The sequence below is a fragment of the Haliaeetus albicilla genome, chromosome 19, assembly GCF_947461875.1.
Source record: "Haliaeetus albicilla chromosome 19, bHalAlb1.1, whole genome shotgun sequence".
NCBI classification, from domain to species: Eukaryota; Metazoa; Chordata; class Aves; order Accipitriformes; family Accipitridae; genus Haliaeetus; species Haliaeetus albicilla.
The window spans coordinates 14,864,615-14,892,566 of record NC_091501.1 but is presented as its reverse complement, the minus strand read 5'-3'; the positions used below and the strand labels follow the sequence as shown (position 1 = coordinate 14,892,566).

The 27,952-nt window shown below is 41.7% G+C and overlaps 1 long non-coding RNA gene and 1 other non-coding gene across 2 annotated transcripts; both read right to left on the bottom strand.

The window, feature by feature from the left end:
* Positions 1-97: 97 nt before the first annotated feature.
* Positions 98-27,952, bottom strand: LOC138690089 (uncharacterized). The gene is made up of 7 exons (XR_011328891.1): positions 27,841-27,952; positions 25,808-25,949; positions 23,370-23,464; positions 21,061-21,188; positions 14,018-14,157; positions 1,689-1,842; positions 98-1,289 (listed from the first exon to the last, which is right to left on the bottom strand). It is a non-coding gene; the product is annotated as an uncharacterized lncRNA (long non-coding RNA).
* Positions 15,882-15,981, bottom strand: LOC138690096 (U6 spliceosomal RNA). Its single transcript, XR_011328903.1, has one exon. It is a non-coding gene; the product is annotated as a U6 spliceosomal RNA (small nuclear RNA).

Below are 27,952 nucleotides of genomic sequence, written 5' to 3'. Positions count from 1 at the left end.
AAAAATAAAGCCTTATTTTAAAACATATGCCACAGCTTTCCTGTCTGATGCTCAACAAAAGCACATTCTCAGAACAAAAAGCCAAAGTCTTCTAACATTTCAGAGTGTAACGTCACTTATTTATTGGTATCCAATATTTATTTCATACAAAGACTGTAACAGCTGACTTCCACGATATTCTGAAATCAGCACTTCTCTGTTCTCAACATTTCATTTTCAAAACTAGTGAGTGCTGCTGTTACTAGAAAATCCAGCTGGCGCAGTGTCACCCTTCAGAAAACCTATCACAGATCTGGTTCACTTTATGAATCTGTCCCCTTGTGTATCTGCAGGACCACAGCCAAAGACTTTTCTGGGGCAGATTTATTAGTCTGAGCACCATACTTTGCAAAAAATAGCTGGGATGCATTCAGAGCCACATTGGAAATCCACACTGGCTGGGATCTCTGCTAGCTTGGATATCTCTATACCAGCCTCCAGCTCACCAGGTAGATATGCGTGGGGTTAGTGAGTCCTCCCTCAGGTAGTAAGGCTGTGGGGCTGCAGACGTTCATCTACGGGGATAAAGCTGTGGGTTTATATTGCTGTCTATCATCTGCAACAAGTAAGCCAGACCATGGAACTTTAATTACGTGGCACAAACACTCTCATTTAACGAGTAACAGTCTATTTGCTGACAAAACTGTGTTTGTGCAAAGCACTTCTGTGAGTAAGGCAAACACAATTTAGTTTCACTTCACTTGCTGTAACTCTGGATTTCAAAGAAGTTCTTTATTCCAATGGAAGACATTGCGGACAAAACTCTATTACACGAATAATCCCTGCTGGGGAAATTCTCCAGATATAATGGATTTCTCTGAAGCATTTTGAAACATCAGGGAGATCCTGGAAAGGTTTTATAATTCTGTTTTGATTCCACTGGCTCCTATAAACAATACATTTCCTGTATACTTGACACTTGTCACTAAAGAATCCCCATTCTTCCTGAGTTTGCGTTACAATTAATCCTCTTTTAAGCAAATCACCACAGGCCAGATGTCCTCAGCAAAGCTTAAAAACATTAAAATGCATCCTACCCTTCCTTTCCCTTCTATGATCTGCATTCATTCTGACAAGACTGGGGATTTATGGCCAACAGAGATTTACATATCGCAATTCACAGGATGCAGCAGAAGTAAAACTCAAAAGCAGAGGCTGAAGCAACAGCGTGGCCCCATTTGCTTCTCCTTGGCCTGTGGTGGCGTAACTAGGCTTTGCATCTCTTCAGTCAGCATGAGCACAACCATGGCCTTCCAAGGAAGAAGAGAGAGAGAAATGAACAGAGTTAAGACATTTCAGGAGCACAATTCCAAAAACACCCCTACAGTCTAATAGGAACATAACAACATACACCTGCAAATGATACAGCCAACATCAGTCTGATGTCTTTGCTCTGAAATTAGGCAAGAAATATTTCAAGTCCACTGAGAATCTCAAGACACAAATGTCATGACTGTGAAACAAACCAGAGAGCATAGAAAGAAGAGGATTAAATAATTCTGAGGCCCTCAAATATTTTAGGAGGTTTTTCATTCTTATTTTGCCCCACATGCTTACATTCCAAAACGAATACATGAAGTACATGTTTTTCACAATACATTGCAACAGATAGTTTAAGCACAGTAATTTGAAATAGCATAACACACAACCTCTATGTTCTATGAGCAATGATGTGTTCAAAAAAGACTTCAAGCTTCTGAAGGTGGAGAAATCCAGTATTACATTCAGATTAAAATATAGTGTTGGAAGTCCGCCTCATCTCCTCCTGCACAGCAGACCCTCTTTTCCCATCCCCATCTGCATCTGAAAGAATAGAAAAAAATAAGTCCACTCCTAATTAGTATTTCTCAAACCCACAATCTATATAAAAAAGAATTCACCCATTTCCTTCAAAAATATTTTTTCACAGCTGGAAGAGGCACAGCAAATAATCTTTTGAAAGGCCTATAGGAGAAGAATTCCTCCTGCTCAATTTTCAAAGTGTAAAAATAAGTTTTTGGAGGTTGTTTTTTTGATCACATTGTGAGCTGTGTGTAACCTTTACATGCAGAAACCTTTTGCAGTACCTGGCAGGAATAGCTTACCTGTCCTATGGTCATACTTATATAATCCTCAATACCTCCCCGTACACATTATTTTATTATGAAGATAATTATTTTACATAGCAGCTTTGTAATACTTTTTAATTCACAATACAGCACTATGAGAGATAATATAGCCTAACAATAGCATTAATAACAATTTGCACTTACGTTTTGCTGTTTCATCCATAAATTATAAAAGACTTTAGGGTCATCTGCTAAGCAGGGGATAACAGTGAGTATCTGGGTGTGGATCAAATTATATTGTCTTCTAATCTTTGTTATCTCACCATCAGCTCAAGAAGAAATGAAAGTCACTTTAAATGGAGATGAGAGGGCAGATAAAGGAAAGGAAGAATCATGTGGCATCTCTCCTATAAAGTATGTCATCTTCTGTGAGAAGCAAACCTGGTTCTCCCCAAAGCAGGGGGAGCTGGTGTAACCAGTGCAGCTTCCACCCTTTGCATTCTGGTTCCCTCTAATCCGGCAGGTCACAGGCACAACTGGCCCAGAAAGGGAGCCAGCAGTTGGACAAGTCAGCTGAGGATAGATATAAGTAGGAGTCAGAAGCATGAGAACAACCCTCTTCCACCCCTCCTCAGACTACATAGCAAGTGCCTTATCACCCACAGAGCAGAACATGACCAATTTCTACTTTAATTTTTCCCAGAAGAGCAGATTCCAGACCTTCAGCTGAAAGAAGTCAGCATAGATCCAGTGAAATCAACATATTGCATGTATTTATTAATTTCTCTGCACACCCCGTGGAGGGAAGGTAGCCTCTTGAAAAGTAGCAGGATACTATAAGTTGCATCTTCTACGGTGACCCTCTCAAGTGACCCCCCAGCCAACTGTGGTGCACCTGCACAAATGGAACACAAGCTAATTCAATGCTGCCCATTTATTGAATTTGGAGTGTTTAAATGCATCATCATCCTCTTACTTTGTCTTCTTTGTAGGCATAAACACATACATAACAGATCTAATATATATATATATAGTGTTTGTATATCAGTGGAGCATTTTATTTTGCTTTATAATTATTTTACTTCACTGTTCATTCTTGTATTTCATTCATAAGAATGAAGGTGCGGAAATAATGTATATACTACAATCAGAATGTATGATTAGTGTATGAAACTATGAAGAAACTGAAATATTTAATTAAAAATCTCCATTTAAACACAATACCATTGAATAAAATAATACCGGCAAAATTCACGCTTCGCTGAAATGTGGGTTCCCCTTGAGTACAATTTTTAACCATGGTCAGTGACAGCACTCAACCAGAGACCTGTCAGTAACCGGCAAGTTCTCTTCTGGTGTAACTCGCCTGAAGCCAAAATTCCCTGCAGGTATAACCCGGGGAAGTCAACGGAGCTGCTGAGAACCCGACATCGCAAACGAGAGTGGCGCGTGGCTCCAAATAGTTAAAACCACAAAGAGGCATTCAGCCGGATCACCGATCCTGTTACCTGGTCTAAGGAAGGAACTGAAGATTAACGATTCCCCTCTCAAATCAGCAAAACCGCTCTCTCGCAGCGGGTAGAGTTTGAGTCACCAGCCTCTCGGGCCAGCAGTACACCTTGTGCCTGATGCATCGGACGACGCCCCCGCGGTGGACAAGGCCCTGCCGGGAGGCTGCCCCCCCCCGCTGGAGGCGGCAGACAGACAGACAGACGGACAGACAGCCCGAGAGCCCCCCCAGGGCTCGGCCTTGTGCCCGGCCCCCCCGGTCAGAGCCGCCCTGGGCCCTCCAGCTCCGCCCCGCAGCGACCCGCAGGTGGCGATGTTGGACCGGGCTTGGAGGGTCTCGTCACGCCGCGGCCCGAGGTGGTGTCACGCAGTTGTCTTCTCGTTGCTCCTGTTGACTATTTCTTAGATCACTTCTGGCTTAGCTTTATCTTACACCGGGCACCCACCCTAAGACGCATTCCAGTGCGGAATTCCCTTCCGATTTGCTAAAACTTGTGCCTTTTCTATCTCATTTTCCCTCATTTATGGGCTTTCCTGAATGTGTTTTCTGCAGCAATAAAGTTTTTGGCGTATGGAAGAATTAGACGTCATTATAGTCTCTGCCTGATGCTTCCTGTGGCCCATACTTGGCCGACCTTGGCAGGCTCAAAGGAGATGTAAATTACCGCTCCAGGTTCGATATGGTTAAGACTCCTTCAGGCCAAGGATTTATTCCAGAAGCCTCAATACTTTAAGTACTGCTACAAGGAAGAGATAGTATTCATAATTTCTCTTCCTTTTATTTCTCCATAGATGTGCAGCTGGTGGATATTAAGTCCCCCTAGACCTCATTATCAACACATAACGTAGCGCTGATCTCTGTTGAACTGCATATGGGTTTAGCCTTCTATATCGTCATGTCAATCAAAGGTACAGAAATTAAATTCCTAACGCGGCAACGCGGCTGTGGTGTCTGTGTGCGCACCTGCTGATGCCCCCCCAGGGAGCACAGAGCTTTTCGGCCCCACAGGCTGGGGCAGAGGAGGCACTAAGGTCAGCTTAGCTGGGGTACTCCTGCTTCTCCCTCCAAACCACGCGAAAAATACAGTTAAGAGAGTAACTGGGAAGTACAAGGCAGCTGCCCTTCTATGGCTTGAGGCTCTGGTGTGGCAGGGACGGGCATAGGATGGTGTGTGTACGTGGCTTGAAGGGCTGGGAAGGTGGGAAGGTGGGCACAGGCACCTCAGCCATGCCCATGGCTGGGACTTGATCGCTGAAGGAGCATGCAAGAAGGTGGAAAGGCAGCGCTTCTTCCTCTAAAAGTCTCTAGGTGGGACAGCAGCAAGGGAAGATGAGAACGTTGTGCATTCCTGCAGAAATTTTGGCAATGTATTGTAATGAGGAGTATACAGCTGGGAGGTGGAAAGGAGCTTCTGCTCAGCTGTAACACCTCCACTGGGAGCCGCAAAGATCGCACACATCTCGGGACCCCAGTTCTCTCACTCGGCTAGATGCGAGAAGGAAATCTCCACCTTCTTCAGTGGAAGCACTGGAGAGAAACCAGCACTCACAGCTTGTCATTAACTATCACAGGGAGCAAAAGATTATTTTAAAATCTCTTAAACCCTTCTAAAATTCTCTTAAACCTAGTATTACATGTGCAGCAAAGAGCATCAGCTTACAAATATTGCTCAGTTACCATGTGTATGTTGTGGGACTGGTAAGAGGATACAGTGCATCTTTTGCATTTTGGTTACTTTGAATCTATTTCAAACTGTCTGAAAGATACTATTTCTTGATAGTCTCCCCGTGGCTTACCAGTGTACCTCTGTAAGGTCCATATCCAGTTTCAAACAGGGTGGGGGGGGAAATCACAGTTATATTTCCATCAAAGATTTCAAAGCTTTTGAGGAACAGAAGTTAAGCCCCAGAAAGTGCTAGCAGTTGGGAGGGGAATAACTAATCACTTCCATATTTAAGTATCAAATTTAAGAACCTACTTACAGTAGGATTCTTGTATTGTCAATGGAGAAAACTAGCATTTTTGGAGGAAATTCAGATGTTAAACTTATTACAGAGACTGTGTCAGAGCTGAGCAATGACTATGCTTCTACCTCAGGCACCTGAGGCAGCAGGAATTCCTGCTTCCTCAATTTTTGATACCTTGTTTTCATAGAAAAGCAATCACATAGCTTGTATGATTTTTTTTTCTACATTAATTTGCATGAGCTTGGGAAAAAGCAGTACAGAAGCACTAATAACTAGACTAGTAACCACAGACTGAGCTTCTTCTGGATGCACTACAGATCACAGATCAGGAAAAAAAATCATCATGTAGCTAATTTCAGATATGGAAATTATAAACTGTGACTATTGCTATCCCATAGAAGAACATGCCAACATTTGAACTTCTGTTTCACACACTCTATTAGCAACAGGACTGTGATCAGAAAAAAACCCAAACTTAACAGTAATCCCACCCTCAGAAATCCTCTGGAGAACTTGCTGGTGAGAAACTCCATCCATCTGAGGTCTGCCAGAAGCTCTAATCAGCTAATATATCAAAGCTCTAGTGTAGCCTGTCTACTCCCCCGATCTCAGCAAGAGATAAAAATAATTCTCATGGGTCAAACTACAAATCTAAGAATAAGCAAGAAAATATGCATTACTACACTCTGCAAGACTGTGAATGGATGATGGTGATGAAGACAATGCTTTGATGCTGCTTCCAGTACATTCTTATATATATTTCAAATTCTGTGTTTCTTGAACTTAGCATCGGCACAGTAAGCCAGAGGTGAACGGAGGCATGTTGCTTACTTCCATGCTTCATGCCAGGCAGACATGTCACATATTTTACCTTTGTTGGGATTCAAACTGGGTAAATGGTCACTGTAAAAAAAAAAGTTAATTTGCCATAGACTCAAATGGTAAACTAGATTTTTAGAGTCAGGAGACATTTCTTCCTCTTTCCATTACAAGCCTTTAAAGGGTCACACTGTACCAAGCCAAGGAATCACTATCAGCGTCAGGCTTAAGGAGTGCATGTAACTGTTGCCTTACAGCTCCTTCTCACTGGTTTTACACAGTTTCTCAGATGTGGAGATGGATTATATCTCTAATTACACTTTCTTCTTCATAAGTCTATCTGAGTTAACTTTCTGAAAATATCAGGCTACTCAGCTAACAGCAAAAAAAAAACCAAAACAGGATTGCTTCCTGTGATGACACCTTTCTTTTTAGTGTCTTGTGCAGAATGAATAGTAATTTCAAACCTCAACACCCAAGAGGCAACCAGTTTTCCATAACCCCGGTTTGCCCGAAGCTATCAGAGTACTGGGAAGCAGCCACTTCTGGAGCATTTGTACTCAAGAGCTTGCCTGAGAATCCTCTCCCATCCCAAGCAAGTAACAGGTAGAAGTCGTAGGATGGTCTATATGAATCCTTCAGTCCTCTTCAGCACTATAAAACCCCACAGATTTTCAGATAATTGCAGGTTCCCTTCTTTAGGAATGCTGCTCATGATATGGATTATTTTTATTTTTTTTTTAACCAGCTGCAGGATTTCCCTGGCAGGTGTTTTCATCAAGAAAGCAGCATTATCCCAAGTTGGACTCTGGTACTTTTACACAGTAAACACAACATTCCTAAACAGGTAGCCAGCCCTACAAGTTTCACTGGGGTTACTTTTAAAAAAATATTACTGCTCAATAGAGCTAAAGCAACCCTGGGATATCCTGTGTGAGCAAGTGGGACTGCAGGAGGCTATAGGTCAATAACCTTGGATGTATTTTACACAACAGATCAAATGGCTGTATATTGTCCCTGAGGTGGGCAAGATTAAGTCAGATAAGAGCAACTGCTGTGGTCATGCAGAGCTTCAAGATTCTGTTCCAAGTCCAGGCTTTTTGGAAGCCAGTGATTAAACACTGGAAAAAATGTGAAATGTTTCCGATAATTAGAACCATTTATTCAGTGGGAAAGGGCATGAACTGCATTTTCTTAAGGAAAAGCAAATGTAGAAGGACTACTACCAGCTTGGTTGGACTCCAAAAGCACATCTTCCCTATTAAGGTTAGATGATTCCCACGTGGGGTAGTAGACAAAGGGACTCTTGTTGGTTGTTTGCTTTCTACGCTTATTTACCACATATAATGAAGTGTGGCATAAATGAAAATGAAGTGGTACGCTGCAGAAATTTTCTTAGTAGGTATTTGGGTGGTCAAAGTCTCATGGGGGGTTTGCAGTAAAAGTTAATTCTGGGGCAACCTTTGCTTTGCATAATGAGCGCCTAAACAGCTGGAGGTCTATCTGAAATCTGGATGTAGCACTCCAGCAGCTTGAGGACCATCTGCAATTACTTTCATTCATGTCTTCCTCTTAATCATCTTAATGATTAGCTAGTATATCATCTAGTGGAAATGCTAAAATACCATAAGCCATAGATTCTGAATTAGCAATTCCTGCATCACATCAGTAATTTATATTTAGTTTATAGCAGTGCTTTTAAAAACTTCTTTTTAGAAAGATGTCCAGGTTAGATTAAGACATAATGAGGCAGTCTGTTTAAATAACTTGAAAATTATTTCAAATCTCTGTCCAAATACAAATGAAACTGAACATGAACACTTTTGGAGCACTGAGGAATTTAATCACCTTCTTTACACCCTGTTTCTCTTTCTCTACATGTGCTTATAAGTGGAGACAGCTCAGATTAAATCTAGATTTAAAGTCTATGTCTGGATCTGAATATCCTGTCTCAAATGGTACAAACCACAGTCCCAGATCCAAACATCCAAGAAAAAAAAATATTGGATCCTAATGCAAATCCTGGGAAGCTTGAGGAGTCCTAAACCAGCTCGTGAGCCAGCAAGTGTGAGCTGAACTCTGACCCACATATGAGCTCTGGATTCCTGGGTTATTTGCACAAATCACTCCTTATAAAGTAAATTTTTATCACATCTGGTTTGGAAAGAAGCATGCAGAACCCAAAATGCAGCAGTCCCAGAGCGAGCACCAGGCATAACTGGCCCTGCAGGACACAAAACCTCTCAAAGCCCAGCTATGGGAGGAGGCAGCATGGTCACTCTCCCACCCCAAAAGCCAGCCCCTGCCTGCCCCGAGGCTGGGAGAGCCAGCAGATCCAGTCCCTTGGCTGAAACACAGCCTGCACTTACGGGGGGAGACTGCAGGCAGACCTGGCCACCCCCCTGCAAATCCAGCTTCCCCCAAATCAGTGTCCTCAGTGTCACCTCCTGAGGCAGGCTGGCTGGCTTCAGGATGGCTCCAAGGGCTCTGGGCTGTTCTCCCACCTGGCTTAGCATTGAACGGTCTTACCTAACCTACATTCAGTGCCAAGCAGTTACCCACAACCTATTTCCATCTCTGCAGATGTTGCCACAGGCATACTTGCCTTATGAAAAGGATTCACCATTCAGACACTGCCTTTTTCCTCCACAGCCAAAATACGTCTCTCTTGTCTACCTGAAAAGGTAACTAACCACGGAACAATCATCATATTAAAGGGTTCAATAAAGATTTCAGCTTGAGGAACAGCAATCTGCAAGGAAACGGGTATGATATAGCTTGCATCAGTATGCTGATGAAAAATAATTAAGAATATATTACATATATCATTTATATACATGTACCATTAAACTGACTGTGCATCTTCAAAACCATGCAAACAGAAGAGTTGTATATACCACTCAAATAACTAGACAAACAGCAGAGGTATTTATTTGAGAAGAAAGCCAAGCAATAACCTCTATCCAGAGAGCAAATGTGAAGGCATTCAATTCCGGTTCTAACTTCTGACCTGACAAATTTGGATGGAAAGTTTGAGGGCAAAAAAGGAATTTTGCCACAACAAAAATTTTCAGTTCTCAGAAACATCATGTTGTTTCAAAACTGTGGTGGGTTGACCCTGGCTGGGCGCCAGGTGCCTACCCAAGCCACTCTATCACTCCCCCCTCCTCAGCTGGACAGGGGAGAGAAAATATAACAAAAGGCTCATGGGTCAAGATAAGGACAGGGAGAGATCACTCAACCAATTACTGTCACGGGCAAAACAGACTCAACTTGGGGAAAATTAACTTAATTTGTTGCCAATCAAACAAGACTAGGGTAATGAGAAATAAAACCAAACCTTAAAACACATTTTCCCCACCCCTCCCTTCTTCCCGGGCACAGCTTCACTCCCGGATTCTCTACCTAGCCCCCACAGCAGCGCAGGGGGACAGGGAATGGGGGTTGGGGTCAGTTCACCACACGTTGTCTCCGCCACTCCTTCCTCCTCAAGGGCAGGACTCCTCACACTCTTCCCATGCTCCAGCATGGGTCCCTTCCACGGGCTGCAGTCCTTCAGGCACAGACTGCTCCAGCGTGGGTCCGCTGCGGGGTCACAAGTCCTGCCAGAAAACCTGCTCCAGCGTGGGCTCCTCTCTCCACAGGGCCACAGGTCCTGCCAGAAGCCTGCTCCAGCACAGGCTTCCCATGGGGTCACAGCCTCCTTTGGGCATCCCCCTGCTCCACCGTGGACCTCCCTGGGCTGCAGGTGGAGATCTGCTCCACCGTGGACCTCCCTGGGCTGCAGGTGGAGATCTGCTCCACCGTGGACCTCCCTGGGCTGCAGGGGGACAGCCTGCCTCACCATGGTCTTCCCCACGGGCTGCAGGGGAATCTCTGCTCAGGGGCCTGGAGCATCTCCTCCCTCTCCTTCTGCACTGACCTGGGGGGCTGCAGGGCTGTTTCTCTCACATGTTCTCACTCCTCTCTCCGGCTGCAGTTTCTGTGCCACAGCAACTTCCCCCCCCCCGCCCCCCCCTTCTTAAATCTGTTCTCCCAGAGGCGCTACCACCGTCACTGATGGGCTCAGCCTTGGCCAGCAGTGGGTCCGTCTTGGAGCCGGCTGGCACTGGCTCTGTCGGACACAGGGGAAGCTTCCAGCAGCTTCTCACAGAAGCCACCGCTGTAGCCCTCCTGCTGCCAAAACCTTGCCATGCAAACCCAATACAAAAAACTATTTAGAAATTATTTTAATTGGAAAGAAAAAGTTGAAAATGTTTAAATAATAGCAAAGCTATTTTCTTTCTGTAGGTTTTGCTACAACTTCCCTACAAATCCTCACTCAACTTCAGCAACCCATTGATATATCCACAGCCAGCACCTTCTATTTCTCTTGCAAGTTCAACTCATTACCAGTTCTTATCACTTGACCAAGATAATTTCTTTGAGAGTTCAGTCCTGCAAATTACTGATATTCTGTCCCCAGTCTACAAAGCACTTGGGCAGACATTTGGCTTTAGTGAAGCTACCATGGCTTTAGTGAAACTGCTGATGGAGTTAGAGTTAAGACTTGAGCACTGTTTTGGATCAGGGCCAGAGCAGGTTTTTCTTTGCAGGATTAAGTCCTAAATCTCCCTCCATAAGTGATTCAGTTCCAGTTCTTTACCGATTGTTTTGTTCTCTAAATTTCTTAATTTGCTTTTATCTTTTGGATGAAAATCAAGACCTAAGGCCTGATTCACTCATATATTGTTGCTTTTTTACATGAGCATAACAACTTCAATGAAGTGTCTTAAATCAAATCTGGGAAAATTATTATCTGGGTGAATGGATGTGTTTATGCACTGCTAGTTTCAGACAGCTGGTCACTAGGGAAAAAAGTCTTTCCCATTGTAGATCCTGCTGTACAGTTGCATAAAACTATACCAAAGTATAATTTTTCTCCTCTGTGATGAAAGAAGGAAAAAAAGCACAGGTACTTTGGCAACAAGATAAGCACAGGCTCTTCCTGGCAACAACCATAAACCAAGAGGGCTTAAACAAAAAAGAGGGCAAAGGAATTCAAATCCATTAACATATTGCAATAAGCTTTAGAGGCCTGCATGATTATGGGAGATGATACTCTTTTAGATGCAACAAGCCTTTCAAAAACATAAATTCACAATATTTCTGGCAAAAATCACTGGGGTGGAAATCTGTGGTACGCTAGGGAATACATTCTCATTCAAGTGTGAGGTGCTGGAAAATTTTTTTTCCTTTACTCTAGTTGAATTCAAGACATATCGAAGTCAGCCCTTCACATTGCTCTAGAATTCAACTCCCATGCAATTTTACCGTTTTCTCAGTTTAAAATTATTTGACAAAGTTTTCTGAGTAATATCTTATAATTTCCACAGGCTGCTATACTTGACACCATCTTATTCCACATTGATGGGCAAAATCTGCTCTTTCCCTGCCTCCTCGAAAGGATGCAGAATAAGAGAAGCAATCTTTTGACTTCCATGGAGTCTCTCTCCATAGCTCTGACAATAGCTCAGTCTGAACTTTGTCATGTGAGTGAATTTGCAGCTCACAGCAATTTTTGCAGTTAAATAGAGCAGTAGAAAGTAATCACATCTCATTGCAAAACTGGTCAAAGCTCGTCTCAGAAAGGCTGTGTAATAGAAAAACTACATAAGAAGCAAAGCAAATCCCTTCAGAGTCAATCATGATTTAGGGAAAGTCCATCATCTGGCAAAACCTCCATTCTTTATTTATCAGCTGAAATACATCTTGCCTAATCCAGTAAACAACAAACCCAGCTCAAGTTAACTTTAAGACAAATGGTCCTAAAAAGATTGTTCCCATTTTCATCTCAATAGCAGTGCTAGAATTGTAAATATTTGGTATTTTTACTATAAATACAAATTGCTTCTAATGTAGTAAATAATGCATTAACGCTGCCTTGCTTTAGTATGTTGGGCACTTAGTTGCTCTTTTTCAAAGTATTATTACTTGACTATCCTACAAAAAACAGGTGGTTGCTGTGCAAGTGTATCTAGGCACATATTTCTTGGAGGAAAGAATGCTTCTGGCTAAAGTCAATGTAATTAAGGACTTTCACACACGATCCCTCAGACAAAATCTGCTTTGGTGGAAGTTAATGCTAGGATGCATGTTAATTCTTTACTGTCAATATTAATATAATCTTGTTCATATTGTTCCTTCAGGGTGTGTTTTAACAAAAACGTTCAGTGACGCAACCTTCAGCAAGGAAAGGAAGCTGAGCTGGCCACGTAATAGGTCTATCTTAAGAGTTAGTGAAATATGTCTCATTGCAGATCAGTGGTATCTTGAATATTTCGATTGGTTCCACTGTCAGCACAAGTCCCTGACTTTTGGAACAAGGAGGCTACAGCCTGAATGCAGAGAAGCTGCGTATTAGCTACATTTATACTCATTTGCCGAGATATTAGAAGATACACTTCGTGTTGCTGCCAGATGGCTCCCAGCTGCCTTTTGGTGGAACTGAGGCAGGCTGCGACTGCTGGTGCATGCCGGGGGCTCGCCTTGACTTGCGTCAAAATACATCTGGACATGCACTCAGCCTGGAAGCCTAAAAACTATTCCCAGGTTCTGGAGTCTGGGTGTAGCCTAATTTAAGCAGAAAGTAAAGAATGGATCCAAAAATTTATTTAGAAGTCTGAATTTCTATTCATGTTCCTTTAAGAACTGTAATTAAATATCTAATTGTCTTCATGTCCCTTCCTACAGGAAGATGTTACAGAACATTGCTGTGTCACCTTTATCAGGTGCAACTCCTATAAAGCAAGCTGCTGCCCTTCATAGCAGCCACAGTTCCCAAACTGATTTAAATCATGTCTCTGTTTAGAAGGTATTGTATTATTACAGTCTTTTCTGTACAGATTCAGATCAAATATGTTTTGCGTGCTGTTTAAATACATTATATAAAAAAAACAACAAACAAAAAACAAACCCACAACAAAAAGAACTCACACAATATGAAATGCCAGAATTAATCTATCCAAAAGCCTTCCTAATTCACCTTCACTGGGCGTATACTCAGTGATACATTTCTTAATTATATGATGTAAACCATTATTTTCTCCTTGGAACCCAGCCTTTCCCACCAAGCCTTGCCCTGAAGGACTTTGCCATTGTTGCAGATAATCCACCTAACCAGCACATTCCTCCCAACAACATGTTCCCGAAGCCATGAAGACTAATTAATGCTATAAGTAACCAACCAAACATGCCTACTGGCAGAGATCACTGCTTCAGGACTAGATTTCGTAGTCCCTGCAAAAGTGAGCTCTAACTGAAGGGCACCACTAAGGAGCAGTGCAGCTGCAAAATACTTACATCAGGGTCGAAATTCAGCCCTCTGTCTTCAAAGCCAGCCTGCCTGCACGGTCACACACCTTCCCTTTCCCAGCTGGGCTGAGGTGGTACACGGGACCCTCTCCCTTATTTCTGTCCCTTTTACGAGCTGCACAGGAGGTAGTGGGGGCCGGTGACAACCACTTTCCCCAGCACGTTTGTTTGCACAAGACTTGTAGCTTGTGCAGGGAAAAATCTCCACGCAGCAAGAACTCCTAGGCCCACGCCAGAATCCCATAGTGAGAAAAATACCATGTACCCGTGTTTGCACTTACCAATATGAAGTAAAGAAAAGTTAGAAATCCGACGAGCTATGAAGCCGTAGAACCAAAAGCACTACTAGCTTTTGACACTTCCCTTCAGAGAACCAGTTTCCAGTACATTTTTCCAGTACATTTCTCCAGTCCATCCAAACCTGGTTATAGAAGGAAAATAGTTTTATGCTGTTTCACTTAAGGCAGAAATGAGCATTAGACACAATGAAGGGACATCGCCCATGTCCTACTGCTAGACTGCTGTAGCATGCGCCCACCCACTGTTGGCCCTTTGGAACACAGAACTCATCCAATAATAACCCATATACAGCCCTTGGCCAAGCCTTAACCTTCCAGAAACTTAAAAAATTTCCTTAAAAAGTTGAGATTTTTCATAGAGGAAAAAATGGAGTTGATTAATTTTTGTGACTGAAGTTGATTTTACTTAGTAAAAGCTAAAACAGGAAATACTGGAGAGGAAATTTATATCACTGAATAACATTGCTTTCCATTTTTTTTCCATTTTGCCATGATGTACATTTAGAGTAAGATTATATTATGAATTTATAAGCAATTTTTCTTTAATCTCAATAAATGTATTATTTCAAGCTTCAACATGCATCAAATCTATCTTTGCAATAGTATTAAAAATACTTCAAAAACATGCACTTATGTTCAGTCACTGAAAGAGTCTCCCCATTATTACTTTGTTCTTGAAGAATTTCAAAACTGCAACAGACAATCCTTTATGTAATGTATGAAAGTATATTGTTCAAATATTTAGAAAACATCGGACTTTTCACATTTTCAAACCATTCAACACTGCCATCCAGGTCTTCAGAATAACCAAGGGGACAATGAATTAGTCCTTTCTCAACAATGGAGAAATGGACGACTTTGGACACATTTGAGTATTTACCTATTTTGAAGGATCAGTGACTAAAAAGAAAAACATGTCCTTTCAAAATACCTAGTAATTGTTCTTCCAACTGAAAGAAAAACTAGCATATTGTTAGACAAACAAGAAGCTTTAAGCCCAATGTGACTAGACCAAACTTTTTAGCTGTGGATGAATCTTGGACAGCAAAGCTTTTATTTGATAACCGGATTGTGTAATTTCTGTGAATTGAGAATACTCCATCCCAGTCTGCTTCTATCACAAATATACTACTGCTTTTGGTCATTTATATTTCTTAAAGAGAAAAAAATAAGGAAAAAAAAAAGTCTTTTATCCTAAGACGCTATCTGCAATTATTTTTATTATTTACTTCATTTATAGGCTCTTGAGTATCCTACAGTCTATCACGAGCAATTGGTGGAAATTTTTCCTATGCATAAACAAAGTAAGTCTTATGGCAATTAGTGCTATCTTTAGAAATGTATGAAAAATATTTTTTCTACTTGTGCCAGAAAGTATGACCTCTTTTTTATGATACAATCATCATGATTATTGAATATTATTACCATTACAGTCAACTCATGTAGGCATGCAACTTTATCAACAAAAAATACATAAATGCATTGAAATACATAAAATTCAACCTCAGACCACAGAATCCTAGAATAATTCAGGTTGGATGCCACCTCAGCTGGTCAGTCAGCTCAGCCTCCTGCTAAAAGCAGGCTTAGCACTGAATGCAGACCTGGTTGCCCATGGCTTTCTTCAGCTGGGTTTTAAAAGTTCACAAGGACAGAGTCCACAACCTCTCTGGGTAGCCCTTTTCAAGGTCTAGTTGTCCTCAGGGTGATGATTTTTTTCCCCCTTTATGTCAAGCTGGAAGCCTACTGCAGGTCTCCCATCCAAGTACTGACTTTTGGGGTCTAACCCTGCTGAGCTTGGAGGTCAGACAAGCTCCAGTGCGTTCAGGGGCATGTGACCATGCGCCACGATGTGGAATAACTCATAAAATTGGTTGTCATCCTTGCACAGGGCTGTGCTAATCTCTATACTCTTCCAAGTTTAGTATATGCATGCTAAAATGAGCTACAAACAAAGCAGTCACCTTATCTGCTCTGCACCACCCAGCCATGGGATAACAGACCCCAGATATTGTGCCTTATTTAGTTCATGACAAATACAGGGGATGAAAATTACGATTATGTTCTAAAATATTGAGTGTATAGGTTAATACTACCATACAATAGACCAGGTCATCTAGAAATAAAAACATCCTTTCTGCATTTCAGTGATTGTTACAGTCATTACAGAAAAACCTTAGAGGGAGATGTAGGACTTTGGTTTTAAAGGTGGTGCTTAAATGCAAATGTTGTTGTCTGAGACCAAGTGCACCAAACAGAAAGGCTTTCAGTAAATATCATTCAAACTCAGTCACTGAAACCCTACTGTAAACAAGTATTTCCAACACTTTTTTCAGATATTCCCAATTCATTGCATTGGATTGACACAGCTCCAATGCTGTTCTGCTAGTCTCAGCAGTTTGAAACCCCACACCAACAGATTACAAAGAAGCCATTAATGTCTGGTCTTTTTTTTGTTTTGTTTTTTTCCTATGTATTAAATGAAAAAATCCAAAGAGCTTTGGTACAGCCCCTATCTAGAAATTTCTTTCCTGTGCCAGGAGCTGGCTGGCTATCAGATTTCAAAGCCTTACACTGCACACAGTATGCAATGATCCTTTTCCAATCAATTTGGGGTTCATATGTAACAGCCCTTTGTGGTTTATGTAGCCATTAATAAGTATTTCTAGAAGTCTGCATCTCTACATGCCATCTCCTTACCTGGCACGCGAGTGGAAAGACACCTGGGGGAGTTATAAGTCTTGACAGGCAAAGGGATTAATTCCAAGAAATAAATTTGACATAAGGAAGCTAAACAGCTTTGCTCCCTTTGTAAGCAGTGATCAAGAGATGCTGCTGTTAAGAGTTATATGAACCAGAATTCAAGCTCTGCAGGTGTCCTGAATTACCTGGAGGACTCCTTCATTTTTTGCACTGACAACAGGGCAGCACTCAAAAAGGTGAGTCTCTTTTCCTAAAATAAAAGCCCTCCAAAATCATGAGCCCACATCCCCAGTTTTGGTTTAGGTTTACAGGATAGAACTATTGCAATGCTTCTTTCTTCTTTTTATTTTGAGGTATACATTTTGTTAAAATATGGAGTTTTTTCAAGCTGAATTATACACGGAAAGCAAGATTTAAAGAACAGACGTGTTTGTTTTTCTCTGCAAATTTTTGATCACTTAATACAACCTTCCAATTAGTCATGTGAAAAATGAACAAAATCAGGAACACTCTTAAAAATATAGGATGAATGTTCAACACTTGGCACAAATCAAAGAAAGGAGGGATAAATTTGCACCCCATTAGGGAAATTTCCATGCATAAACACTGTTATGTTAAGAGCTCACTGTATTTCTTCCATAGTGTTAGTCTAACAGCTTTTTGATAGTTCAAAGCTGCACCTACACCAGGTTTCTTTAATTACCATTCAGAAGCAGCTCACAACCAATTAGTTTCTTTAAATTTCTTGGTACTATCAGTAACCAGTAACTCAGTTGGTGTTTTAACATGGTAGAAGGGCTGTAAAGAGTAGGTAGATTGCTTTCTCTCTTGGAAGCCAAACATTTTTACATTGGATTATTTTCAGAGGTTATTTTTAGTTTGGCTGGATAGTTAGCAGAGTTTTAGTGCTTATGAGATTAATATAAATCAGGGAAGAAGGTGGCTTAATGATGCAGATGGCACAGGGCCATGGAATGCACACGCTGCCTGCCTTAAAAAAGACATAAAAAGGCATTCCTCTCACCATGGCATCCCCAGAAAACCTAAAAGGGAAAATATCTTTGTTTTGTTTGAAATTCAGCCTAGGAATTCACATTTATAAATACAGACTGCTAGTTTGTGCCTTTTAAGAGGTGCTACCCTGAAACCCACGTTAAATAGCTGTGTGCATCTGGACATGGTTGTTTTACTAAAAGGCTTGTGGTTGCCAGGGCAGTAATAGTGGGGTTTAGCACTGAGGACAACAGTGGACCTCCTTAAAACAAAAGCTGTCTCCCCCATTCAGGCTCAAGAAAAGGAGCAATCAGGTCCTTTATGTAGCTGCTGCTGCTGCTGGTGTCTGCCTCAGATCTTATAATAAAGCCAGGCAGATCGTAGTTCACAATTACAGTGGTTAGGTTATCTTTTTTTTTCAATTTTTTTATTGTAAAAGCTGGAGGTAGACAAAACTGGGACTTAAGAGAGACAAAGAGATAAAGTCTTTTGGGTGAAAAGCTGTCAGGAATGACAATTATGAAGCTTTCCAGAACGCTTCTGTTGTGGCTGGAAAACAAACCATTGTCCATAGACCAAAACTGTGTACAAGTTGTACCATAAATATATGTCATTTTTATAGGTTTCTCATCTTCTGTAAAAACAAGAATGAAAGCCACAAACCTGCCTGGTAAGGCACACACGTAGAATATGAATGCCAAATTTTGAACTCCTAGAGAAAAGTCCTGCACGTCCAGCTGCGAGGCAGTCACTTCTTGGGAAATACACTTTATAGGAATGCACTGTGAGAACCAAACCTTCAAGAGTTCAGCTGGAAATAGGAGTTATTTGACCAAAAGTAAATGGCTCTGTCTGAGCTACTCAACTAAAATCACCTTACAGTTAATGGAAAAAAAAAAAGGGTGCGCTAGACTCAATGCATCTCACCAAAATAGGTCACTGACCATAAGAGGAGATAGGACAATATCGTATGCAAGACGGATGGTATGGGCTACATCAGTTTGGCTGCTCACTTGGAAATATCTAGTATGGAACAGGTATTTACAAAATACTGGATCACGGTTCTCTGAACATCAAACTGGTATGAGATATGTCAGATTAAGCATCCACTAATTAAATCACTCAAAAGATGAATACTGATTCAATTAACAGTGATTTTAGACAAGAGGTGGTGTTTTCAAAAGCAATGGACAACTCTGTGTGCCTGATTTTCAGAAGATGTGCTTACCAATTCTTCATGAATATCATGACCTCTTAAAGAATTCCCAGACAGACATCAAACAATTTGAAACACAACTATCTTTTAACATTTTTTTACCAAAACTCTTAGGTAAGCAAATGATGAACTCTTATGTTAGTACTAATATTTACAAACATTTATGCTATTTTCATCAGAGTTACGTTACTGAAAAGAGATACGCTGTCATTCTCTGCTTTGTGCATGACACTTTCAAATATGTTGAGGTCTCCTTGTTCTGTTGCAAGGACAGCAATGAGCTGTTGCTTTGGTGTTTCAGTCTGGATATGGAACACAACAGAAAAGTCTTAATCTTTCTTTGCTGCAAGGACTTCAGATTACCTTTGTCCTTAAACAGATGTAAACAGGAATCATCTTGACTGTGGAAAAAGTACTGGTCCTTGTGTGTAAGAATCCACAGTTTAGAATAAATTTAACCAACACTGGCCAAAACATTGTAAAATTCTTATAACTAAGCTATTTCACTTGACGGATTCTTTCTCAGTGCCCATTTGCTGTGCACCTGTGCACATGAAATGGCTGAATGACTATCTTATGTGATGTTAGAGAAAACATGCTATTTCATTCCCAAGGAAGAAAACTCAAGTAACAAATGAAAAAAACAATGTACCATTGCATAGGATGTTCTTTAATCATGCAAGGATATTGCAGCTATGTTCATTGCTCTAAATTATGAGTTTCCTGTATGGGTGTTTTTTTCTTTTCTGGATAAAGCCAAACCAAAAAGAAATTAAACTAATTTTAAGTATTAGCTGTAAATATTTTGAAAAGAAGCATTTATTTTTTTAATCCTTTGTCTGACTGGAGCCCAAAACATTTAATGGATTTTTAAAAGACATTATTATGATGATGATACCATACTAATTAAGGGTATAGTACAGGCACTAGTGGATAGTGTTCCTTAAGAAGGACTCTTAATTGTATTCCTATCCTACTATCAGTCGATACTGAAAATATGAGCAGCTTAAATAAACTAGCTACTGCTTGGTTAGTTAATCTCCATAATAATGTTACACTGCTTTCCATGGGATTGGTGTTTATACGAAGATGGGAAGGCTAGGTGAAAAACTAGAGACTTAATCTTAGGTATTTCTTTCTGCTGTTTTAATTGCTGCTGTTTTATTGAATCCTTCAAGCTTTGCCTTCAGTTGAACAGGGAGTCCATGGGAATTTAACATGTGCTTAAAAGATTTCTCAAATTATGGCATTCCTAGTTTTTCAAAATAAGTCCTTTCAGAGTTTCTCCACCTCATAGGATAATATGCTGAGAAATTTGGGGTTGTAACATCTGTTTGTTAACATTGCCTTCTGTTTCATTGGAGGGTATCTCTGACTGCTTCTCTCATTCTGTCCTGACAAACTTTTATGTTGGTTTATTAATCACTCATTTACAAATGGTGCCTAAAGGTCTTTGTTGCTGACTGAAACTTTTAGTGCACACACACAGTCTCAGAAACTAGTTCACAGAGACTTTGATAAGTAATATGATAACAGTAATTAGTATATAAAAGCTAGACTGAATAACAGTAATGATTTCCAGACGAGGATGGATCATCCACTAGCACCATCACCTCATGTCCTACAGTCACAGAGCAGCACAGGAATGCTCAGTGTCTGTTACCAGCTCCAACTAGCTTCTATAATGCTGAAGGAGCTAATTTCCTTCACCAGCTGTGCCCTGAACAGAGAAGAGTCCGAGGCTGCTTGAATTCCTCCATCGCCTTATACATAAAGAATTCAGGGACAGTTCAAAGAAAGTATTTAGATGACACTAACACATCATAGGAGTCAAGTATCTAAATAGTTGGTGGTTTTTTTTCCTCCAGACCTTGTGCACGAATATTGTGGAGAAAAGTGGCAATATAAATCCCAGGGTATCATTCTCCAAAACAGCACCAAAAAGAAGGAATACACAGGTGCACTTCAAAGCAAAATTACATTGTTCAAGCGCACACTGGAGGACAGAAGAAATCATTCACCCTCCAACAGCCCTGGGTACGTGAATCAGATCTGAGTTCACAAGACTCATGGACAGCAAGTCATCCAGTCCTTGACTGAAAAATGTACTTACTACTTTTCATTCAAGATGTTTACAAGATGCACCACCATCCCATTGACGTGAATTGTGCAGAGGCCATTCCAGTTGTGGAGCACTTGGATGCACAAAGGTTGGTTCTCTACCACGACACGCTCATAGTCCTGGAAGACAACTGATGATGTAGACAGATGGGGAAGGACAAAGATTGTAAAAATATTAGTCAGAATGATAGGCAGTGGTCATAACATATTTGTAGACAAACATTTCTCAAGTTGATTTTCAGGATTATGGCAAGGAGGAATTTGAAGGGCTAGATTTGAAGGAGGATGATGGATTAGCTGTGTATGATCTCCCAAGTACAGCAGACAGGACAGAGGAAAGCACAAAAGCACATTTCTGGAGAATTTATAAATGTTAATGGATTTTGTAAACAAAATTGCTGTCTCTTACACACAGGAATAGAAATCAGTGAGAAACCAAGGAAAGGATGAAAGTCTGTTTCTCTTAAAAAACATAATCTCATTTTCTGTTAATGCAGTGGTCTGGCTAACCTAAAATGAATCGTTTCACTTCTGGATAGCTTAGACAGAAAAGTCAAGAAAATTACTCTCATGGTGACAGTTTCTTCACTTTTCCCCCTTTTATCTTTATCTTTAGCTCATGCTATGTATAGGATGCCAAGTTGAATTTTTCCTTTTGTTGAAGAGTTCTGAATCCAGCTCTCTCCAAACTCACAAGACTGTACCCTACCCATAAATACCATACAGTTTTGAGGCAGGATGCTATCATTTTATCACATCAATGTTTTCCTAAATGTAATTAAATATTCTCTGTGGCAGGGACTGCTATGCTTGTCTTCATCCTGGCCACAGGGCTGCAGGGTTAGCCCTTTCAGCTATGTCTACGGATGCTCTCTGACAGCACTGTGTATCCCCATCCTGCTACGTGGCTGTGCCCAGCATTCATACAGTACCTTGCTGTACATGTTATCAGACCATTTTAGGAAGGACACAGGCTGACGTGTCTCTCTGATGTTCGCCATGGTCACATTCCCACAAAGCAGCGTATTGTCATACACTACAAGGACAGGCAGACATGGTTTATGCTAAGGGATAGCCCCCACTCAAGATTTCCCTTGCAGTGTATCCCTGAGCTCATTTAAACCCTGCCCCTGAGAATGGACTGGCATCTGAAGGGCTTGGGTAGGAAGCAAGTCTGGATTTGATCGGGCATGGATAAAGATTCCTACGTAAAATCCACGACAACCTACCTCTCTCCTTGATACAAGTACAGAACTGTTTGATACAACATGAAACAGCCCCAGTAGAAAGAAACGGGGTATATATTCACACATACATATGTACTGTGGTTGCCAAGACACTCTCCTGTGAAAGGGCACCCCCTGCCAAATCCACTGCTTGGGTTCAGAATGGGAGATGGAAGCGTGGCCTCCTGCCTCTCTGGGCATGCCATGGCGACTGGCATTACAGTGTGTTGAAAGCAGATGTTCCTCAGTCTCACCTCTGTGAACAGGCCTGTATCTCCTAATCCTAGGTCTAAATATCCTCCAAAGTCCTAGCAGTCATTCAGTTTCTTGAAGATATTAACAATGGCAGCAATTTCCCCTTCCCATTCTCTTGATTAAACAGAGGGAGGGAGGTAGAAAAAAGATGAGAGACATAAAACTCCAGATGTTGTCGACACCAATATCTGGTTCCACCAGAGAATTTGAACACTGAAGCAATGATGAATTACAGTGGAGTCCCTATGGGAATCCAGATTGCAATCATAATACCATTGAGGAAGAATAAGAGCTAGCATTCATTGACATGAATAGCAAATGAATTTATGACAATTTCCACTGGTCCTTTCAAAGAACGTGAATACATATGTAAGAAATTAAGATGACACATCAGTGTAACTCATTCATTAATAAAGTCTGGTATTGCACATTTGTTGCAAAATTTGTCGCAACTGTTACCAGTGGTTTTTAATTTTATAACTGCACTTTATTAAAACCATGACACAAATCTCTCTAGCAGATGAGTACTAGCTAGTTTGCAGACTGTTATGTAGGTGATTTAATTATTAGTCCAAATATACTTTGGCGTAGAAACTGAACTTCATCAGTTTTAAAGCAAGTAGGTATTTAATCATTATGAATATGCACAAGTGAGTTACAGTCACCCTGCTTTCTTTAGGGTTGTACAGCAATTAATTTTATATTAACAAAAACACCTGCTTGAAGGATCTCTCTGTGATCTGAGTAAGTGTGGAGGGAGAAATAATAATACCAGAAAAGCAAACTGTAACAAAGAGCAAAACCAGTAATAGCAACATACCAAACTGTGATGGAATCAGTGTAGTCACTGCTGTATTCCCGTGAGCGTGGAGTCACAGCTTGCCCATTTTTAAGGGAAGACTGTCAGGATACAACCTAGTCAATGGCACAGGTGAGAAGAAACACAGATTAGCAGAATTTATGTGTTTAACTGGGGCAATATGAAAAGTATCCATTAGCCATGTGTTATAAAACATGAGTTTATGCTTTACTACTCTACTTAGCAATAGTTCCTACTGAGCTGTGCCTCTCAGCTTTGGACATGTATCACTGTTAAATATACCTGATAAAAATCTTGCTACTGCAAGAAACCCAAGCTGTGTATTACATGTCTCCGTGCAAATGTGCCAAATGCATACTGAGACAGAAGGCCTGCATTAGGAGACAGCATAGAGGCATTTGCATGTGTGAGATCCACAGGATGCTGTGAAGAGCATCCCGTGTCCATCTCCAGTGCCCTGTTTTGGCACCTCATCAAGCCAAATGGAACAAAATGTTGAAGCCTGGATTCTGCAAGCCACTCCGCAACCCACCTTCAAGTGATACTAATGGGGAAGCTGTAGCTTCCTTGGCCACTCCATTAAGCCTGTCCATGTAAGGTTAAATGCAAACAATGTTCGCAGTATTGTGGTCTTATTTACTGCATTAGAAATAAACAAAAAGTAATAAAGCCTGCATCTTAAAGATATGTATTTGATTTTTCTTCTATATAGTGAGGAGGAAAATCAAGAGAAAGAGAAGTTATAAATCCTTAGTGTACACTCAAGAAAACCCATCATTATAAACTCAGTGTTTCATGAGCCATGAGGGAAAATATGAGAAAATGCAATATTAATTTAAAACAGCAATACTTCATATTGACTACAAACCAAACTAACAGCAAAGTTCATCCATAATTTAATGACAAAGCCGCAATTTTTTTCATGGCGCTAGATTAGCGTAACTGAACAGATTTATGTACATTGCCGAGAGCCAACACAAAAACATTTAGAAGATATTCTATGAAAATGAAGAAAGCAATCCGAATGTTTCCCAATGAACCCTTAGTAATAGCTACATATATTTGTGTTAACATGCTATTCATTTGGCAGTTTTTCTACTAGTTATCAAGTATCATCTCAGCTCTCAGACCAGTGCTGGAAGGAAGGGCAAAAAAGTAAACCAAGTTACTGATGGGCTGCTCTTTGAGACAAGGATCCAGCTCTGACCAGGTGTGCTCTGATCTAGAGCAATCCTCGCTGCACGTCTGGGCTGCTCTTCTACAGCAGCAGCAAAGACTGTAGTCCTGAGCTCAAGAACCCCTTCCTTGCTGCAGGAGTCCTACCAGAGGGGTCTGTTTCCTTGTCCATGTCACCAATGGCATGATCTGCTCTACAGCTAGTAGACACTTGGACTCAGTTGCACAAAGGTGCTCAGAAGATGAAATGCCACTCATTTCCATAGGATGATTCAGAGACTCCTAAGTGACCTTCTGAAATCAGGTCTTTGTCATCTTTTGTTCTCTCATGAGTCTCATCAAACCCCATGCTCAAATCCTGTTTTGGAAGTTGTTGAAACCTGCAAAATTGTCATCTCTAATGGGATTTCCCCCACCTTCAGCATTCCTTTCCTGTTCATACATCCTTTTCACGTGTTAGCTGTCAGGCCTGCAGTGTCACACCAGTCCTACCTCCCACCTTTTGGGAAGCAAATGCCATTGGCTTTCACAACAAAAACACCTCCAGTAAACACACCATAAGCATCCAGAATGAAAATGATAAGCCAGTAGAAGCGTTTGACAATAAACAGGTAGCACCCCCAGACCAGACAGAAAGAACACTCTGGACTTTAGCAATAATTAGATATCTTATTAAGCCAGCAAAGTAGTATTTAGTGGTACTTAAAATTGTGAGCCTTTCTAAAATACTTCTGTCAATTGTAACTGCACCTCTGTTAACCCATCCTGAAAAAGCATTTTGCTTTAACTTAAGAGTCTGTGACTTCATCTACATTTCAAGTTGTTCACATTCCTATTTCATTATCTGCTCCTCAGCCATTAGGGTTTCTGGTGCAGGGGGGTAGCCTGAAGCTCTGACTGCAGACACTGGCTGACTGCAGGCATTTACTAGACCATAAAAGAACCAAAATTCTTGCTCTGGACCATTGGTGGGCATCTTCCTAAGCAAAAAGGGATGCAACCAGGTGTGGATAACAGGGGAGCTAAGCCAGCTATATCCCTTGCACCATGAGGTGCCGGCCCACCTTACAGACCCTGGGGTAAGTACACAGCCATGGACCCGCAGCCGCAGTTTCCATGTTCCCAGCGTGGCTGGGCCCAGCTCTTCAACAGCAACACGTCCGCAGTGCCTGGGCTGACCGAGGGAGAGCAGGTCGCCTGCTCTGCCCCTTTACAAGGCACAGTGTTGCCCCTAGGAGTCATAAAGACACAGATAAACTCACTGGTGACTGTGGGTAGATACACTTCATTGCTTTGACACTGTAGAAAAGGAGGCTGCAAAAAGGAGGGAGTTTCCCTCAGCTCCACTCCAACCAATATTTCCCACAGGCCAGCTATCCGCTTGTGCCGGGACTGCTTCTTTTCCTGGTAAAACAAGAATAATATTTTTGAGTATACTAAAGTGCTATTTTCCAAAATGAATTAAGGCTCTGAAGCACTATGACTCACCAAACATGCAAGGCACAAGAGGGAGAAATCTAAGAAACATGGCTCTGGTGGGGAGGGAAAGGGATGCCCCTGATTTCTGCTGGATCAGGCTGAGTTCAGACTGACAGCACACAGACCGTCTGGGAGCAGACCCCGCGCACCTTCGGCTTTGCTTCCCCTCTCCCAAATTTTCAGAAGACGGAAGGGCAGAAAAGGAACCTGCCCCATCATGCAGGCAGTCAGTCACGTGATGGTCTTCACATGGGAAAACCTTGAGCTCTTTACCTATGCCAGGATAATACCCATGAGCACATTTTAGGATCAGCAAATGTGGCAAAGCCACTGAGAAAATGTCTTCCACAACAACCAACAAACCATTGCTTACGACAAAACAAGGTGGTCCTTGGTCTATAGGACTAAAACCTAAGGCTTTCAAAACCCATTTTGGGTAGACCCCCCCCTCGCAAACCCATCAACATTATGGATGAGAAGCACAGTCAGTACAGAGAAAGCAAACAGCAACTGAGGCGGCCCTGGACCAGCCCTGTGGGTCTCAACCGTTTGAAACCCTTGCCTGTGTCCATGATTAGTGTTTACTAAATTCTTATGCCCTGGCACCAATAAGAGACTTCAGCGCAAGCAGACTGCACAGCCACTAGGATTTTTAATGACCAATAAATTATCTGCTGCTTTGGAAAAGCCAGTTATCGTATTTAATTTGACAGCCCCATGCAGGGTAAATTCCATAGACACAAAACAAATGTCAGGCCTCGAGACTAACACACATTTCTCCAGATGCAAAATAGACACTCACCAGTTGCTCTCTTAGGAGGATGGAAAAAGCTAATCCCTCTAAATTATGTAAACCAAACGAGAATGAAGGCTTAAAGCCTCAGCATTTACTTTTAACAAGTAAAGCATAAACCACACTACTGCTTTCACATCTGCCTTCGGATTTTTTTATTTGTTTTTTGCCTTTGAATGATATGCAGTACAACTATTTTAAGATCTGCTCCTGAGTGCCTGCAGCTGGCACAGCTTGGAGGGAAAATAGTAGGTGCTCCTTTCTCCTCAGGACTGCCACCCTGCCCCCTAAACGCTTAACGTGCTCTCGCAGAGAGGCTTGGATCACAGGAGATCTTTTCGAATCCAACTTTTATTTAATTTTGCATCAAGAAAGACAGTGAGGGGAGAGCTTTTTCTTTTACTCATCTTGTATCTCATTCAGATCTGGGCTGGAACAGAAACAGAGGAGGAACAGAAACAGAGGAGGAACGTCCACCGAACTCTTAAGCGCTTTCCAGCTCTGGTTCACATCTGTTACTAATGTATCTTTACATTACCGGGTAGTTTAATAAACAAGGAAGTAGGAGTTGTCCGGTGAATTTGATCCTATCATTTCGGAACTCGATCCCTGGCTCTGACACTAGCCTCTTGGAGGGACTGATGTAATTACACGGTTCGTTTTCCCCGTTTGCAAATTGAAATAACAATGCTTTCCTTTGCCATAAGCCACGCTGGGATGCAGGGAGGAAGAGCGCCGTGGAAAGAGCTGGTGCTACTGGAAAGCGGTCTGATGAGGCTGGAACCTTATGTCGCTTTGCTGTTCTGCTTGTCAGGACAGGGGGAGGCTGCCTGGCTCTGTACAGAGTTCTGCGGGGTGGCACGGGAGAGCAGCACTAAGTGCGTAAGAGGGAAGGGAAGAGAGGACTTGAGCTGTTAAATTAAGCTCTGGAGCAGACTTGGCCGGGCCCGCTAGCGAGCACTTAGACAAAATTTACGCGTGCGAACGGCAGCCGTCGGCCCGCATAATTAAAGGCTACGTTACCGTCAAACACGCCGAATTACAGGGCTGCGCTCCTTCCTCCCGGAGGCCGCGCCGGGCACGGGCTGACGCCTGCAGGAATCTACACCCAGGGGACGGCGCCACCTCGCCCGGC